The sequence below is a fragment of the Scylla paramamosain genome, chromosome 3 (genome assembly GCF_035594125.1).
Source record: "Scylla paramamosain isolate STU-SP2022 chromosome 3, ASM3559412v1, whole genome shotgun sequence".
Classification (NCBI taxonomy): domain Eukaryota; kingdom Metazoa; phylum Arthropoda; class Malacostraca; order Decapoda; family Portunidae; genus Scylla; species Scylla paramamosain.
The window spans coordinates 11580298-11598663 of record NC_087153.1 but is presented as its reverse complement, the minus strand read 5'-3'; the positions used below and the strand labels follow the sequence as shown (position 1 = coordinate 11598663).

Genomic DNA, 18366 nt, shown 5'->3' with positions numbered 1-18366 from the left:
AAAAGAAACATTCTCGTACTGCAGTGTCTTGAACAGTTTTGAAAATTAATTATATGCTCTCTTTTTTCCGTGTTCATGTTGGTAATGATTTTTTTCTTCTCACGGTGCTTTTAGTGTTAAGAGACGAGTATAGCAGTGAAAGGGTTAAAGCAGTATTAGAACTCTTTGTCATCCGTGGGGAACTGTGATGGCATTCTTCAGTGAAAGTAAACAATTAAAGACAGAGCATTAATGTCGTGTGCTTGTTGTGAGGAGCTGCGATAATGGATGAGTCTCTTCCTTACATCGCCTTAAGTGTCGATGATCTGAGTGTCCTGGGCGGAGAGGAAGTGGTGGCCTGCTTCACAGAGCAAGGTAAGTGAGCCGCGCCCACATGGCGAACCAAGAAGCTTTAGTTTGCTTGGTTTTGGGTCAAGTTGAAAGATAAGACAGTAATGATTTAACGAAGAAAAGGAGGAAGAGAGAGAGAGAGAGAGAGAGAGAGAGAGAGAGAGAGAGAGAGAGAGAGAGAGAGAGAGAGAGAGAGAGAGAGAGAGAGAGAGAGCAAGGAACAGCAAAACAGCAAAATATAGTCTAAGAAGAACAGCTCACATGCGAAGGCTCAGTATTCATTTTGTGAGACGTTCTTTTAAAGCCTTTAATATCTTACAGTCCCAGAGAGGAATGTTAAATGGAGTAAGAAAGTGTAGTAATCTCGCAGTGGTTGCATAACTTGAAGTAATGAAAATAAAAAAAAGAGAAATGTTGAAAAGCGCACTAGGAAGATTAAAGGTGAATGCAATAGAATTAATATTATGAGAATGACTGACTAATATGAAATGGCATTAGATCATTGCAGCATATTCAACAGTTTCCAAGGACGGGTGTAAGGGGATGATGAACCTGAGTTGAATAAAGTTAGCAATCAGGATAAAACTGGAAGTAAAGGATTCAAGTTAGACAAAGCTAGAATGAAAAAAAAAAAAATTCTCAAACAAAGAGGAACATAATTGGAACAGACTCAGTAAGCAGGTTGATAATGCCGAGTATAAGTAATGCGGGATCAAATAAAATACTTACGTTTCCATTCAATTAGTTATTTGGCAGTTCTACGCATTGACAGTCATAGACAGATGAGTTACCGCTGCGTTTAGACCAGATAAAACTGTATGGTATGTGGAGGCTGATGGAGAGACTGTATAGCTTTGTTTTGGAGTAGATGAGTAGGTACACTATACAGTTGAACCTTTGCTTAGCAGTTTACCAAAATTATTATTGGGAAAAGATCTGGAGACTCATGAAGACTGGATAGCTGTGTTTGGAATTTTAGTGATGGGTATGGAGTTTTAATGGGTATATTGGGTTTTAGTGATAGTATAGACTGTAATGGAGTTTTAATTAATGGGTATATTGAATTTTAGTGATGCAATGGAGTTTTGATTAATGGGTATAATATTTTTCTAGTGATGGGTATTTCCACTGTACTGGAGTTTTAATGGTGGGCATACACATTGCTACTGGGCGTCCTGCTGGTGAGGTGAGGATCATTGGGTTGCTCAGGTACTCGTAGTGGAAGCTCCAGGGAGGCCAGCAAGATGAATGTCGAGATGCGTCAGGGCCAGTTATTGGTTATTGATTTACCTTCATTCATCTCGGCCTTGCCCTCATCTAGTCTCTTCCAAAAATTCCTAAAAGTTGCGTGAGGGGAGTGCCTCGGTGGTGTGTTGTGTATACGTAGTGAAGGGAGATGGATACAGTAATATATTATAAAAGAAGTATGCCTGTACACATGATATTTATTAGGCACTGTTCTTTCTATTATTATTATAGTTTATATTGCACTCATTGAAGGGAACTGGTAAAATAGTAATGTTTTAACTATCCATCTGCTATTTTTGTTTTTGTTTTTGTATTTACAGTTCTCTGGGTGTCAGCGTTATCACAATTACTTGCTTTATTCTAATGCAAATGTTCAATCATGGTCAGAAGTTGAGTAATATTCTACATTTGCTTTCACTGTGTTTTATATTTTTCTCAGCCTTACGTCTTCTGATGTTTTGACAGTCTGGCAATAATACCTGATTGCTGATGGATTCTTAGTTGATCAACGGACTAAAGACTGATTACTAATGCTTGAAACGTTGAAAGTGAGCGTGGCACTTGTTGACCACGACTTTACTGTTTTGCTTGTCCGGTGAAGCAACCCTGTAACAGCTCTGTAACCCTACTTATAAGACTGCAACAACCGTACAGGACAGAAGAATAGGACATTACTGGATAATACTTGTTTGAAAATATATTGAAGGAACAAAAAAAAAACTATATAAATTTTGGATAAATTTTGGTTAATAGGAGAAAAAGGAAAGAGAAATAAGAAAACGGAAGACCCAGACAGAAAACGGAAGACCCAGACAGTGAGAGTACAGGGGTTACACTACCGACCAACAACTGAACTCGGTACTCAGCGGACAAGTACTGGATTACAAAATTTTAATGTACAAGCAGCTCCATGACCCTACTTGTACCTGTTTAACTCCTTTCCTTACCCGCCTCCGAGAGAGAAAGAGAGAGAGAGAGAGAAAAAAAAAGCAATGAAAAGCGCTCGGAAACTTATCAATGGGTAGCAAATTTCAGTGATCTCGGAAAGGAGGCAGCGAAAGAAGATGAACGTCCATGCGTGACACTGCCTAAAGTTGAGTTACCGCCGGTGCTGAAAAGAAGATTCTGAATTTGGTGGGCTTTGAGATCTTTGTATTCAGTATATGAAAGATGAACAAAAAATAACGTGTTTTAGTGATGTGGGGTAATGAAAGAGAAAGTCACTAAGAATGGGTGTGTAAATGTTGATGGTTCAGTAAGAAGTACTTGTGGTTTTGGTTTTCTTGTGGATCTTAAACATTCATCTGTGCAGTATATTATTATTATTATTATTATTATTATTATATGAAAGAAGAGCGGAAAATTACTTAGCTCAGTGGTGTAGATACTAAAAGAGAATGTCGTTAAGAAAGAGTATCTAGATTTTGATAGTTTGGTAAGAAAGGACGAGCGATTATGGTGTGCTTGTGGATTATTTTCATTCCGTGGTGCAATATATAAAAGAAGAGCAGAAAGTGACGTATCTCAAAGGTGTAGGTAGTGAGAGAGAAAGTCACAAAGGAATTATATTTAAGTTTTGATAATTCGATAAGAAGTTACAAGCGATCTGGTTTACTTGCGGACCTTGAACATTCAATAAAAGAGCAACAGAAAATACCGTATCTCAGTGTAGTAAGTAGTAAGAAAGAAAACCGCAAATGAACGATATAAAGATTTTGATGCTTCGGTAAGAAATTGCTAGCTATTTTACTGTACTTGTGGGTCTTAAACATTCGTTAGTGGAACATGTAAAAGAAAAAAAGGAAACTAACGTGTCTCACTGTAGCAAGTAGTAAGAAAAAACCACAAATGAACAACATAAAGATTTTGATGGTTCGGTAAGAAAGTACGAATGATCATGTACTTGTGGATCCTAAACAGTCAATACGTAGTAAAAGAAGAGTAAGAAATAATGTATCTGAGTGCAGTAAGCAGTAAGGAAGAAAGCCACAAGCGAACGATAACTATGTTTGGATACTAGAAGGCCCATTAAGTGCAGGCGAGGACACCACCGTGATGATACGCTGATATTGTAAGCCTGCATTATGAACACTTAGCGACGAGCGGTGTGGGAGGGGGACGGGGAATGAACACCAGAGAACATGCCTTGAGAACAATGCTGATAGGAACTGAACATGTGTTTTGCCAAGTAGAATGTCAGGTGAGTGAGATGCAGGAGGAGAAAATGTTTAACTCTTAACCAATAAAGGAGTTGAAGAAAGGACATTTGGAGGGTTTATCAGAAAGAAAATATAAACTCGATGGATGTTGAAGAAGAGACGGTAGGAATGACAGGGAGAATGTACTAAATAGATGCACAACTAGATAAAAACAGTTAAACAGTAAGCACAGAACGAGAGGAGATATGAAAGGCTTATCTGAAAGAGAATATAAACTACAAGAATAAGGAATGATGGTAAGAATAAACTAAACAGATATACAAATAAACTAATGGAAGGACAGAAAACTCGGCGGGTTTATTGGAAGGAAAATATTAACCAGATGGATATTAAATAAGAAGTACAGGAATGATGGTGATATGCACTAAATAAATATACAAAACAGAACCAAAACAGTTAAACATGAAGCGCAGAAGGGAAAGAAACTTGAGACACAGATAAAAAGATAAGTAAATAAAGATTCAATAAGAGAAGGATAACAATAACAGATAAACAAATGAAAGTAAAATTAATCAACGCCAAAACCCACTCTCGCTGTTATAGACATTCGTTTCCCATAATCCCTTTGCAATATTCCAGACCCGTATTTTTGTGCCGCAGCATGTTAAATATTCAGGTAGTCTAGGAAATAGGAAATTAATCTTTCATATCTATCATTACTGTTATCTGTCCATACAAACTATTTCTATAATTCAGTGTTACCAAAATACGTACTACCAAAACAGTAAAGAGGCCAATAAGATTAATCAAAGAAAGGAAGATATAAAACAGAGAAGAGAAGAAAGAGAGGAGACGTGGAAGGCTGATGATAAAAAGAAGGGTATTGAATAAGAGAAGGATAAACAGTAATAACAAGATTTCACATAACAGATACACAAATAGAAATGTAAGCAAATAAACGTGACGTGAAAAGAATGCGCCTGTTTTGTGTTATAAGGATTTGTGATGATAGAGAGAGAGAGAGAGAGAGAGAGAGAGAGAGAGAGAGAGAGAGAGAGAGAGAGAGAGAGAGAGACTACGAACCATCACCATCACCATTTATGCAGTTCCCCCTCTACACTTGTCTACTCATCATGAACTTTCCTGTCCCTCTCCCTCTCCTTTCCCCTCTCCCTCTCTCTCCTTTCCCTTTTCCCTTCTCTTTGCCTGCCTCTATTTTCTCCCATACTCTACCTCCCCCGTCTCTCTTTCTCTTTTCCCCGCCCTCCTCCCTTTCCTCTTCCCTCTCTCCTCTCCCTCTTTTCTCCCTCTCCCTTTCTCTTTTCCTTGCTGTCTCCTCTTCTTTTCCCTCCTTTCACGTCTCTTCTTTTTTTCTTCTTACCTCTCCTTCTCTCCCCTCTCTCTACTTTTCCCTCTCCCTTTCCCTCTCCTCTCTCTACTATTCTTTCTCCCTTACCCTCCCACTTTCTCTCCCTCCTTTATTTCCTTCAACCTTCACCCACTTTCCTCCACTTTTCCTTCCTTTTCTTCGTATTCTTCTCGTTTCCTCCTCCTCCTCCTCCTCCTCCTCCTCCTCCTCCTCCTCCTCTTCTTCCTTCTCCATCTCATCGTGTCTTTCCGTTACCTTGGTAACCATCCCACCTACGTACACACACACACACACACACACACACACACACACACACACACACACACACACACACACACACACACACACACACACACACACACACACACACACACACACACACACACACACACACACACACACACACACACACACACACACACACACACACACACACACACACACACACACACACACACTGTCTCTCTCTCTCTCTCTCTCTCTCTCTCTCTCTCTCTCTCTCTGACACACATTCAGTGATGAAGGCTGCTTTGAATAACAGATTCCAAACTCTCAGCAAACACTCGTGGGTTATCTGTTCCTGCGTCCTCGAAACTTCAAATCCACGGGGAAGTGATAGAAAAGAACGTGTTGGAATACATGTCTCTCTCTCTCTCTCTCTCTCTCTCTCTCTCTCTCTCTCTCTCTCTCTCTCTCTCTCTCTCTCTCTCTCTCTCAACGCACACACACATACAGACACACGGACGCACGCACACATAAACTTAGCATATAAATGTTTCCTTGCAAATTCTCGTCATCTCCGTGTTATATATGAAATCTTATTCGATGCCGTTTAGAATAAAGAGGATATGTAGTTTTTAATACCCGTAAGTAATTATTGGGTCACTGCTGTATTATTTACTATTAAGCTGTCTTTCTGTCTGTATCTATCTGTGGCTATCTCTACACTACTTATATATCCATCTGTTTGTCTATCTTTCTCTTTATCTATCTATCTATTTCTCTTTATTTATCTATTTATTTATTTGTTTATTTGCAAATTTATTTAGTCCTGTTTAAGTATATGCTAAAACTTACCCCACGTTTTCTATTACAGACCTACCGAAAGGATGGGAGCGAGGCGTCACCCCAGAGGGCATCCCCTACTATATCAAGTGAGTACTAGTCTTGTATTGTAACTCTCTGTACTTCATCCACGCTCTTGTCAATCACGTGGTGGATTTTTGACCACTCCAGAGACCTTCTTTTTCTTTTTTTCTCTTCTTCTTCTTGTTCTTCTTGTTCTTCTTCTTCATTTTGATGCTACAGGTGACTCGGGATTGCTCATAAGTCAGCAGTCTTTACAACGGCACCTCCTATAGGGGAAAACAAAAAAAAACAAAAAAAAAACAAAAACAGTGTCCACCTCACAGCTAATCTCTACATTTAGCACACAACATTCTCTTCAGGAACTCCTTTAATTAAATTGTGTGTGTGTGTGTGTGTGTGTGTGTGTGTGTGTGTGTGTGTGTGTGTGTGTGTGTGTGTGTGCGTGTGCGTGCGTGCTTTATACAGGAGAGATACTGGATATTGATAAAAATTAAGAGAAAAAACAAAAAAGGCTCAGTACGACACCAGTACCTAAACAAAGGTGTGGTGCGTAACTCTATGTATGCCAGGCAGGTCGTGTATGAAGTTAGAGGTTGTATCATATGTTATTATTGCCATTATTATTATTGATCGTGTCTTATGACTTTCCATCTTATTTCCGTGCGTGGCTCTTATTAGTCTGCACGTAAATGTCCTTTGTGCAGGGGTGGCGCTGGAGAGAGAGAGAGAGAGAGAGAGAGAGAGAGAGAGAGAGAGAGAGAGAGAGAGAGAGAGAGAGAGAGAGAGAGAGGCTACCGGAGACAGGTTCTGAATGAAAAAAGGAAGCAATCAAGAGAAAAGGAAAGGAAAAACGACACGTGCAAATGGAATAGGAGAGGAAAAAAAGAAAAGAAAAAGAAAATACAGAAACTAGAAAGGAGCGGAAGGGATATACAGGAGGAAAAAAAAAAATAGGAAGAGGAGGAGAGAAAAGGAAGAGAGGATGAAAAAAGGCACTTGAACATGAGAATAAAATAGTAGTAGCTGCAGATGTTCCTCTCGCCTACACTACACTCTTGCACCGCCTTCCTCAAGAGTCGCCAGACAGAAAACCGTATCAACGATGCTTTTCACGTATCATGCCATTATGAGCTTGCCTTATATATATATATATATATATATATATATATATATATTATATATATATATATATATATATATATATATATATATATATATATATATATATATATATATATATTTTCCTGTTTTCCTTGTCATTTTTTCTTTGATCGTTCGACATGAGAAGAGCAAACAGACACCATAGTTCTTTTTTTGTGTGTCGATGTAGGCAAGAGGTTAGAGAATATACAAGCGTAGTGGAAAGAATTCAGTTCAGTGGATAAGGGAAGGAAGGAGAAGCGGAAATATAGAGCCGATTAATTATTTAATCTGAAACAGCAGAGGGATGTGATTGTCAAGTATTTGAAAAATTGAACATTACTTAAGAAAGAGATTGTCGACCTTGCCTTACCTTGTCACACGGGGATTTGAGAAAGATACCACGTTTTTGACAAAAAATAAATAAACTATACTCGTATGATAAAGTAAAACAAAATAGAAGTAAAAATGAAAGTGGATAAATAAATAAATATAAAGAAAAGAAAAAAAAACTGTTAGACGAAGGTGTAGGAAAGATTGCACGTCTTTGACAAATAAATAAATAAATAAATAAATAAAATATAGAAAGGAAAAAAATCAAATTGAAAAGCAAATAAACAAGATCAAATCAAATAAAAATAAATTATAATGAAAGAATGAAACTGAAAATTAAACAAATCATAAATAAACAAACAAATAAACAAAAATAAATCGCATCAATAAAACTACGCATTCCCATCACCAACCAAACAAAATCAAACCTTGAAAAAGAAAAAAAAACTCATTAAACTCAAAACACTAATCTTTTTATTTATTTATTTATCTATCTATTCATTTTCCTCTTCACTCGACACGAATCTTCAGCATGGGGAGTGAATTTTCAAGTGTCTCTGGTTCGGGTATCGCTCAAATGGAGGGAGGGAGGGAGGGAGGGGGGGAGAGGGGGAGGGGGAGGGAGGGAGGCAGGCGTTTTATTGGCGCTGTTTTAATGAGGAGGCGCTCACGTGACCTCTCTCCACCAGCTGACAGGGAGGGGTGGAGGGAGTAAGAGTGAGGAGGATTTGTATGTCTTGAAAATTCTCTCTCTCTCTCTCTCTCTCTCTCTCTCCTCTCTCTCTCTCTCTCTCTCTCTCTCTCTCCTCTTCTTCTCTCTCTCTCTCTCTCTCTCTCTCTCTCGTCTCTCTCTCACTCTCTCTCTCTCTCTCTCTCTCTCTCTCTCTGTCCACACATTCGCATACACATCTTGCACAGTCTTAGCGAAGGAATTTCACTAGTGGGATAGCCATTAGAGAGGCGGCAGTCAGTAACAAATGACAAGGTGTTTTTTGTCATGGGAGTGTAGAAATATAGTTTTTCTCTCTTTTTATCATGTTTGTCCTTTGTTTTATTATATTTATCCTTGATTGTTCTTATAGCAAAAATAAAAAGCTGAAAATAAATAAATGATGATGGTGTTTGTTTGCGGTGATCAGGTTCGTCCTCGCATACCTGGCCAAGGAGAGATGTGGCGGGAAGTGCTGCGCTGAGCACAATTTCATAGGACCAGTCTTGCATTGCACGCCTTGTGCAGGACGGCCCTCGACTCCCTCTCTCCTCGTGCAGGTCGTGCCGAACGCTGGAGCAGCCTGCCTCCAAATTTAATCACGTGATGTGGAGCCTCCCCCCTCCATTCTCTCTCTCTCTCTCTCTCTCTCTCTCTCTCTCTCTCTCTCTCTCTCTCTCTCGCTCTCTCTCTCTCTCTCCTCTCTCTCTCTCTCTCTCTCTCTCTCTCTCTCTCTCTCTCTCTCTCTCTCTCTCTCTCTCTCTCTCTCTCTCTCTCTCTCACACACACACACACACACACACACACACACACACACACACACACACACACACACACACACACACAACACACACACACACACACACACACACACACACACACACACACACACCCTGACCTTGAGGCCCTCGCCAGGTAGACATTTCCCTTCCTCTCACACCTGTCCTTTCCGTTCCCTACACCTGTCCTGTCCCGCCGCCCCGAGGTATTCACGCACCTGCCGGGCTGGGATGGCTGGGGTGGTGCTTGTGTTCTGCCCCGGGGTGTGTGGAAGAGGAGTTATGCTCGTGGCCATGGATATAAGTCGAGGAAGGAAGAGTTGGTTCTCAAATAGAGTGGTAAAACGAGTGGATTTGAGTCAGTAATTAGGTCATTAGTGCCGAGTCATTTGGGAGTTTTAAATGAAAATTAGTAAAATTTATGGATGACAATAAAATGTTTCCATGCAGGGATTGTCACGTGTAGGCCTGACGGCTTCTTGCAGCTTCTCTTATTTTCTTTTCTAAGCTTCGTATGGACAGCCGAATGTCATTAATCATAATGTTTTACTGCTTATAAACTCTTTCCCGTCACTGGTAGGTCTTCTGATCTGCCAAAAGTCTATCAGTTCTCTGGATTTGTATGTTTAACAGTTACTGTAGGGTCGATGCCTGGAGATAGAGGGAAAACGTTTAATATATTGAAGGTGAATGCAAAATGTTACTCGACTTCTCTCATACTCTTCCACTCTTCACACTCTGCAAATTTCGTTTTATAGATGACATAAGCAAATAGTGTGGTGTGTGTGTGTGTGTGTGTGTGTGTGTGTGTGTGTGTGTGTGTGCGCGCGCGGGGGCAGGACGTACATCACTGGCGGTGGCTGCTTCGCTCCAACGACCGTAGCTTCACGGGCTTTGTGTACTGGACTCGTTTTCTGGTTCCCTGGGGCGGCGGTTTGGGAGGAGCCTTCTTACTGTCACTACTGCCACATCCACTTAGGTAGACTGGTCCGGCCGCTATCTCCACCACCACCACCACCACCACCACCACCATCAATACCATTATCATAACCATCACCATCAACACCAGCACTACCAACGCGACCAATACCACCACCAATAAACAACAATAACACTTACACGTACACTCCTCCTCCTCCTCCTCCTCCTCCTCCTCCTCCTCCTCCTCCCTCCTCCCTCCTCCTACTACTACTACTACTACTACTACTACTACTACTACTACTACTGATGCTGTTGGTTGCTAGTGGTGCTGCCCGGCCGCTCTTAGTCAAAATCAACGAAGGGGAAAAATTTGAATATGCAATAAATGTATTGATTTGCCAGTGTGTAGGTGTGTGTGTGTGTGTGTGTGTGTGTGTGTGTATGTGCTTGCGCATGGGTCGGTTTGGTGGGTGGATGATTACAAACTTATGAGAGTGCTTATGTGTGTCGGCGCGCGTGCTCTTTGACAGGTCACGACAAAGTCAAGTCATGTTCAGAGAGTAAACACAAGGTATAGTTGGTGAAGGGACATTTACCTTGCTTCCTGACATTGCCTGCCCTTTGACAAATGTATTTTTTGTGTTTTATTATGCAGCTGTCCTTATTTATTTATCTACTTATTTATATTTTACTTGTATGACAGTTCGATATTTTTTTTCTTTTTCTCTTTTTTTTAGAGAATGATACACGAGTTAGTTCAATGAGATACAGAATAATACACCGATTAGAGAAGTTGGTTTACCCTCCTCCCTCGCCTTCCCCCCACTCTCTCTCTCTCTCTCTCTCTCTCTCTCTCTCTCTCTCTCTCTCTCTCTCTCTCTCTCCTCTCTCTCTCTCTACTCTCTCTCATCTCTCTCACACACAGAGCACACATACAGGTGGAATATTAAATGGAGTTACGCGTAGAGGCAGTGCGCTCCGGGGCAGTGGTGGTGGTGGGGTGGCGGCGCGCCTCGCCCCGTGAAGCACTGAGCCACTTGTTTCCCCGTGGAGGAAGTTTGGGAATGATATGTCTGAAGGTGTTGTAAACTACCTGGGCCATGACGGTGTGTCTGAGCCGCCATCACTCGGCAAGGGTGTGTGGAGGTGACTTCCGGTGAAAGTTCCAGCTTCCATCCCTTCTCCATTCTTATTCTTTCCTCTTCCCATCACAAACTGTCTCCTGTCTTCTCCTTTTCTCTCCCTAGCCTCCTTCCTCCATGTCTCTACTCTCTCGCCGCCTTTTCTCACTGCCTTTCTCCCCGCTGCAGACACAGGGAGGGTCTCAAGGCGAGGAGTGGTTACGAGCAGGGAAAAAAGTCGTATAATATGCCAGCACAATGTAGCGTTGTGGGCGGAAGGAGCCGTGAACGAGAGGGCCGGGCGCTGCTGCATCAGGCATTAATGTGTGTGTGTGTCTGTGTGTGTGTGTGGTATACATAATTTCATAACAGATCCCTCGGGTGTCCTGCCGTGCTAAAAAAAAAAAAAAAAAAAAAAAACTACAGCAACAACGCGCTGACCCACCACAGGACAACCAATCACGTTCCCTCGGGCTGCGTCTCATGTCTTTACTGTGTCGCCGACCTAAAGGGAAGTACCACTAAGTCCCTCAGGCGGTGCTCCTCCCCAGTGGCTGCAGCCCACGTGAGGCGCGACGTCCGGCTCCCGTCCCCCGTGGCAGGGTTAAAGTAAATGTATGGCTTTCCCGGGGTGTAATTAGGACGGGCGGATCGATGGTTAGGTTGTGGTCTGAGAGGGCACAGGCAGCGGGACCTTTCTTACCCACGCGTGCAGGTGGTGTAGGCGCCAGGATGGTTGCTATTGCTGTAGTGACTGAGTGAAAGGGATTGTGAGTCCTTCACTATTATACCTTCCCGCCAGCCTCTAAATCCACCAGCTTCAATCGTCTTCCTCATAGTCCACTCACTCATTAATCAATCTCCCCGTCCCTCTCTAGTCTCCTCCTCTCTCCTCCTCTCATTCGTCTTCTTTCCTCACTTGTGCCCGCGAGGCCTCCCCAAGGCGGGTGTTGCCTCCCGCGGCTCGCCCTCCCCGCAATGCTCCTCGTCCTTGAGGTGTTTTGTCAATAAGCGGACGCGTTGTCTGAAGGCAAATTGTGCGCGACGTGGACGGCAAGGAAGAAAGAAAGAACGCTGCACATTGTCGCTGCTAATTACTGTGTTCCTCGCCCCGGCGGCGGTGCTTGAGGACAGTGGCGTTTTCTTATTTACCTTTCCTTTTTTTCCTTTTCCGTGAAGGACATACGGAACGGAAACACAATTTTAAGATAAACTAGCTCTTTTTTTTCATAAACTCGGTAAGAAAAATGTATATCTTACAAGTCCTTTTTACGTACCTTCGTCTCAAATAAAAACAACTTTTTATATGAATTCAAGAAGAAAGAAATGCATCTCGGAAATCCTTTTCTCATGCCTTCGTCTCAAATCAAGCGCTCTTTTCTGATATAAACTCGACAAAAAAAAAAAATCTTACAAGTTCTATTTACATTCCTTCATATCAGTAAAACATCCTTCCTTTATTATAAAGTCGAGAAAAGAAAAAAATACATCTTAAAATTCCTTTTCAGAAGCCATCATCTCAAATAAACCAGCTTTTCCCATCAAGAAGAGAGAAGAAAAATGCATCTTAGTCCTTTTCACAAGCCTTCATCTGAAATACATCAATTTTTATATATATATAAACTCAAGAAAAAAAAAAAGTGCATCTTTGCGAGTCTTCACAGGCTTTCATCTCAAACCATTACGTTGAGGCAGTGACACGGGGCGCAGTATCTGATGAAGATAACAACTCTTTCGGCCCACCTAAACAAACTGCCGCGGTGTTATCGAGTGAACAGATCCCTAATGAGCTTGTTGGCCGCCAATCAGGCCTTCCCGGTGATTAATTGTAACCTTGAGGAGTTATAGCCTTGCAAGGGCCCGCGGGAAGGAAGTAGTAAGAGAAGAAGAAGAGGACGGAGGAGGGAGGGACAGAGAGAAAGAGAGAGCGGGTGAGGGAGGGAGGGAGGGAGGGAGGAAAGAAAAACGATAGGATGGGAAGAGAGGGGAGACAATCAGAGGATATTGCGTCATCATACGTACAGGTGCTGAAAGAAGAGAGGTGAGGAAAAAGACATGAATTGCATAAACGGCGCGTAGTAGTAGTAAAAAAAAAAAAAAAAAAAAAAAAGAAAACAGGAAAGGAAAAAGATAAGTGTGCTAAGGTGAAGGAGAGTAATGCACGTAATAAAAGCTGAGAAAAACGTGCAAGTGAGTACAAAACAAGACAGTGTGAGGGTGTGAGTGGGTGAGTGAAGGGGTGAGTGAGCGAGCCAGTCAGCGCGATGCAGCCAGGCGCCGGGTTGGTGGTGGTGGTGGTGGTGGTTGTTCGACTCTTGACCAGCAGGGGCACAGGAAACGCAGGTAACAGTGCAGGTGTTTGTTCACAGAAGGTGTGAACAGAAGGCTGGAGGTAGGTGATCTCCCGGCGCCAGGCCGCGCACTTCCACTTAACACTTATGACTGAAGCCTAGCTCGTTCACTCATACACGTGTTCATGCCTCACACAAGTCTCGCTCATTCACTCGTTCACACAACTAGCTAACAACCACACACCTCCCCCGAGACATAAGGAAGATTCCTTATCTTTGTTATGGCTACCGTAACACATGAAACAAAGTTACAATGATTGAAGTACAGAAAACACGGTACATATACACAAAACAAACACAGCGTACAATGAACACGTACGACTAATCGTAGGTGCTACGGTGCCACCGCACCTGCAGTCGTCTCGGCTCCCTACGCTGTCGGCTGCTTCGACGCTCTGGTTGCTCTCGGCCACGGTGTACCCCGTTACCCTGATGCTCCGGGCTGCCGGGATGGTGGTGTTCCTCGTGACCCTGATGCTGAAGCGCTGCACCGCCATGAGCGGTGTGCTGCTCGACAGGAAGGGGAGCAAGAGGTCTGTGTGGGCGTAGGTGTCTTCTATTACGCCACATCACGCGACCGCTGCCCATCTTGATGAGGTAGTCTCTCCTTCGCCCAACAGCCACGATGACACCCAGGCGATCCCAGAGGCCTGTCGTGTGATCTTGAACGTCGACGTGGCCACCGAGGTGCAGGAGAGGAAGAGTACGGGCGGACGCGTCGTGGCGAAGTTTCGCTTTCTTCCTCAGTCGCTCTGCCTTGGCGTCGCACTCATCAGCAGCGCGCTGCCACTGCTGAGCGTATGAGCGATGATGAGCCGGGACACAGGACCTCATAGGATGACCGAAGAGGACTTGTGCTGGTGATCGCCCTTCCGCCCTCGGAGTGTTGCGCAGTTCCAGCAACCCGCGAGCGAACGCATCCTCGTCCAGGTGTCCCTGCTGTGTGGTCGTGAGGATCAGCTTCTTCACGGACTTGACCGCTGCCTCGGCGTGACCATTGGAGCGTGGATAATGAGGTGAAGATACACGATGCTCCACCCCCCATCGAGCCAGGAAGCGCCGTACCGATGAAGAAGTGAACTGCGGTCCACCGTCAGTCCTCAGGAGAACAGGCACGCCCGTGTCGGCGAACACACCCCGAAGGACACGAACGAGCTGATCAGCCGATGCTGGACGTGAGCATGCAGACACGTGAGGCCACCCAGACAAGCGATCTACATACACGAGGTATGTACGGCCTGCTGCGTGGAAGTAGTCTGCAGAAACTGACTCAAACACCCTGCTGGGTGTGTCCGTGTCCTGCCAGAGAGGTTCGTTGGCTTGGCTTGGTAGGAGTGGACGGCATAGTGAGCATCCAGAAACGACGTTCTCAACGTCTCTGTCCATACCAGGCCAGTACACCGTTTGTCGGGCCCGTCGCTTGGTGCGCTCCATCCCCTGATGACTGTCATGGAGTCGCTCTAGTGTTTCTCGGCGGAGGCTGTGAGGAATAAGAAGCCTCGGCCCGTAAACCACCAGGTCGTCGTCTACGGCCAGCAGACTGCGCACCGGCCAGTACGTACGCAAGCGGTGATCGAGGTCGTGGCAATGATCAGGGAAGCCCTCGATGATGACGTTCTTGAGCAAGCAGTACTCCCCGTCTCTTGCTGCTGCGGCACGTACCATTTCCACAGTCTGATCCTGGAGTGGTGCTAAGCGGACGCCGTCCTCATTGGTGGCAGATAACGCTGAGATGACCGCTGAGTGGAGAGGGTCGAGGTCACCAGAAGTAGCAGCATCCTCTTCCTCCACTGGGTCCTGTACTGGAGCACGTGAGAGGGCGTCGGGCACACAGTGTGTCGATCCCTTTTGCCAGCTTGCTGTGAAAGAATACTGAGCAAGCTTCTCCCTCATGCGCTGCAGCCGCAGGTTCTCTATTTCTCCCAACAACTTGCTATTGAGGAGAGGTATCAGCGGGCGGTGGTCGAGCACTAGATCGAAGTGAGGGAGTCCTTTCAGGTAGGTGCCACATTTCCTGACTGCCCAGACGATTGCAGCCATTTCCAACTCTATTACTGCATAGCGGCTCTCTGTGTCTGTAACAAATCTTGACCCGCATTGCACCATCTTCCACTGGTCACTGTGCTTCTGCAGGAGAACGAATCCAAATCCGTGCATCCTTGAGGCGTCAGTCTGTAGCATCGTTGGTAATGATGGGTCGAAGTATGCCAAGACAGGTGGGCTGACGAGACACTGTTTCACCTTCTCAAACGCCTCTTCATGGTTAGGAGACCAGCACCAACTGTTCTTCGGGCGTAAGAGATCTCTGAGGGGTTGTGCAGCTGCAGCCACAGCAGGAGAAAAGCTTCCAAGCTGGTTTGTAAGACCCATGAATGATCGTAAGTCGGTGATGTGCTGTGGTCGTGGGAAGTCAGAGATTGCCTTAACTTTCTTTGAGTCTGTCGTGTAGCCTTGTCCAGAAACAGAGTAACCACAGTAATCTACCACTCTTTCCGCGAATGTAAACTTCTGTGGGTTGAGAGTGATGCCGTGCTGGTCACACCGCCGCACAATCTGAATGACATGGGCTAAGTGCGCACTGTAGGTGGAGTCATAGGCCAGGATGTCGTCCACGATCTTGATGGTGTTAGGTATGTCGCCGAGAGCTTGGTCTCCTCGACGGTTATACTCGTCTCCAGACGAGACGAGACCCATAACCGCTCGCCGAAACTTGTACCGACCCCAAGGTGTTATGAAGCAGGTTAAATCCTGGTCTTCTTCTCTAATGGGGACTTGAAAATACCCCATCTTGGCATCAAGAGTGGTGAACCAAACTGCTCCGGTCCCGATCGAGGCGATGGCGTCATGAGGTGAGCGCACTGGATACACGGGCCTCTTCACGTAACGGTTGAGTCGTGTCAGGTCAACACACAGCCTTACACCAGATGTCTTTTTTGGGACAGGCACGATGGGGTGGCACCATGCCGTAGGGTAGTCCACACTCTCGATGATTCCCTTGTTAAGCAGCTCTTCCAACTGGCTCTTAATTTCTTCACGCCAATTGTAAGGGATTGTACGAGATGCTGTTACGGCGAAGGGTCGAGCGTCGTCTGTCAACTCGATGGCCATGGATCCACCAGCCATTGCACGTAAACCTTCCTTTGCTTCGAAGACGCTGGGAAAGGCCTTGATCACAGCAGCAGCGTGCCCCGCACGCTGCTGTGGCGTTGGGTCGTAGGAATGAGGCCAGCTGATCACTTCTGTGGGCGTAGATAGAGGTGGCTGCGAGGCGGTCGGGTACTTGATGGAGCTGTTGCCGGTGTGCTGTTCTTCCCTGCGTAGCGGTCGGATTTGAGCCGGAAAATCTTCGGGGAGGATTCCGAGAGCGATGGAATCGTACCAGCTAAGCAGCGCCCCCTTCACCTCCTTCACCACGCTCACAACAGTCTCAGCTTCCCTGTCGCCCAGTTGCAAGTGCGACGAGAAAGTTCCTACACAGGTGAGGGGGTGATTACCGGCAGCATAAAGTCCATCACCATCAGCGGGCGCCAAGCTGGAGGGCGGGATTCCAAGGAGTGTTGCCGTGTCGAGGCCAATAACGGTCGTTTCGGCCCCAGAGTCAGGAGTCCACGTAATCTTGTCTCTTCCAGCGGGATGTGTGGCGGTAATGAGCACCTGGGGCGCAGGTCGTGCCGTCACCGTCTTTGTGTATACGCCTGATAAGAGCTGGTATACACTGGCACTGGCTCCCCGCCTCGGGCCTGCACCGCGATGAGGAGAGACAGTTGAGGAACTCCTCGAAGCTCCTCGTCGTTTCCTCACTGTCTGCTGACATACACTCGCAAAATGCCCTCTTTTCCCGCAGTTACGACACACTTTATCTATTGCCTGGCATCCCCTTTTGTCACTGCGACAATCTTTGCCACAACGATAACAGCCCGTGGGGCTTGAGCCCCCGAAACTGCCCTTCCTGTAGTTCGAGACAGCGTTCACACCATGGCTCGAAGAGTGAGAGCCGCCCCTTAGTACTGCACTACACTGGTTAGCGCTCTCTGATGCTCTGCAAATATCTATGGCGTTTTCAAGGGTGAGTTTCTTGTTTTCCAGCATGCGTTTCAGAGCCACTTCGTCTCGTGTCCCAACGACAATTCTGTCACGCAGCTGATGGTTTATGCACTGGTCGCAAAAGTCACAGAAATTGGCGATTTCCTTAACAGCACATAAAAAGTCGTCAAAACCTTCTTGCGTTTCTTGCACGCGGGAGTAGAAGTCTCTTCTATCCATGATGATGTTGCGCTGGCTTCGCAGGTACTCACACATTGCATCGAGGATGGTTCTTAACTCCGCGTCTCTCGGTAAGCTTATCCCGTAGCGAAGTGTACGGGTCCACTCGTCGTCTAGGACAGCAGCGAGTGCCGCCCTCTGCTCAGCCAGGGAGAGACAGTCTATCCTGGCGAGGGTTACGTATCCTTCTCACTGCGCCATGTTCGACTCTTGACCAGCAGGGGCACAGGAAACGCAGGTAACAGTGCAGGTGTTTATTCACAGAAGGTGTGAACAGAAGGCTGGAGGTAGGTGATCTCCCGGCGCCAGGCCGCGCACTTCCACTTAACACTTATGACTGAAGCCTAGCTCGTTCACTCATACACGTGTTCATGCCTCACACAAGTCTCGCTCATTCACTCGTTCACACAACTAGCTAACAACCACACAGTGGTGGTGGTGGTGCTCCTGCTGCTGCTGTGTGCCGATTATTGACTTACTTTACCGGGATACGAAAATAGTATAGTGTTGTGTTATAGAAGCAGCGCTCAACTTGCCTTTGTCTTGCCTGCCTG

General features: G+C 45.2%; 1 protein-coding gene across 3 annotated transcripts in view; it reads left to right on the top strand.

Annotated features, from left to right (window-relative positions):
* LOC135090232 (uncharacterized) overlaps nt 1-18366 on the top strand; it is a 238062-nt gene that overhangs the window by 6639 nt on the left and 213057 nt on the right. For all 3 annotated transcript variants that reach the window (XM_063986804.1, XM_063986753.1, XM_063986763.1), the window contains one exon: nt 6203-6260. The gene's annotated coding sequence lies outside the window, so the exon portion shown is untranslated. The remainder of the gene's footprint in view (nt 1-6202; nt 6261-18366) is intronic.